We start from the raw sequence: 1223 nt of genomic DNA, 5'->3' as shown, positions 1-1223 counted from the left end.
ACGCACTGGTTTGATGTGGGGGGACACACTGGTATGATATGGGGGGACACTGGTGTGATGTGGGGGCACACTGGTATGATGTGGGGGGACACTGGTATGATGTGGAGGGGACACACTGGTGTGATGTGAGGGGACACTGGTATGATGTGGGGGACACACACTGGTGTGATGGGGGTGGACACTGGTATGATGTGGGGGACACACACTCTCTTGCCACCCCACTGGGACCCCATGGCCGTGGGTCAGGAGTGGGGACATCCCCAGGACGCCCCCTAATTCCCGGGGTGAACGCAGGACCTGGCCATGGGGGCTCATTAAACCCGGAACATCCAGGGCTGTCCCCCTTCCCAGGGTTTTTGGGGGACATAGCCAGGGTGTTGGGGGCATCAGAGGGGTTTCCCGGTGGAAATGCCCTTCCCCAAATCGGGGGCTGAGCTTAATTTTTGGGATTAATAGCGTCTTTTTTTTCTAAGGGGGGAAAAAATTCCTTCTTTAAAATAGGGGCTCTTAAATCCTTCCAGCCCCCCAGGAAAGGGGCAATGTCCCCCTGCTGTGGGCATCCTGGGGACATCAGAGCACTGCCAACTCCTTCACACCCTGACCCAGCTCAACCTGGGGGGTCCCCAAAAATCCCAACCCCTCACCCCCCATCCTGCTGGGATCGGACACGGGGATCCCCCAGATAACCTCCCTGCAGCTGCCACGGGTTGCTGCGGGGGTGGGACAGGGACAAAACATGGGGACACCCTGCCGGGAACACCTTCCCCGGAAATGCTCCCCTCTTTTAGGTGACCCCCAGAGCCAGGGCTGGTGGGGTTTTGGGGTTTCCCAAGGGTGTACCCCCACCTTCTCACCTGGCTGAAGGGTTTGGCTCTCGCCAAGGCAGGGTGGGGATTCTCTGATGGCTCGTGTGCCGACATGAGGCTGTGCCTTCCTCACGCCTCCCCATTTCCTTCTGTTCCCACCCCAAATCCTCATTTTTCCTTGTGGGAAATGCGAGGGGGGGTACCTGGGTCCATTTCATGCTGCAAAACCCCTTTTTCCAGGTGTTTGTGCCCCGGATGGGGGATAAAATGCCGCCATCACCCATCAGACCCAAAATGGGGAAGAGGATGGAGTCCCTCCTGGGGGCTGACACCAGTTAGGGGGCGGGGGGGTGGTGGGCTGCCCACCCCACTCCTCCTCACTGGATGAAGATGCCATTCGAGGTGCTTGAAGGTTTT

The sequence above is a fragment of the Pterocles gutturalis genome, unplaced genomic scaffold, assembly GCF_000699245.1.
Source record: "Pterocles gutturalis isolate BGI_N339 unplaced genomic scaffold, ASM69924v1 scaffold614, whole genome shotgun sequence".
Classification (NCBI taxonomy): Eukaryota; Metazoa; Chordata; class Aves; order Pterocliformes; family Pteroclidae; genus Pterocles; species Pterocles gutturalis.
This window is presented reverse-complemented; position numbering follows the sequence as displayed.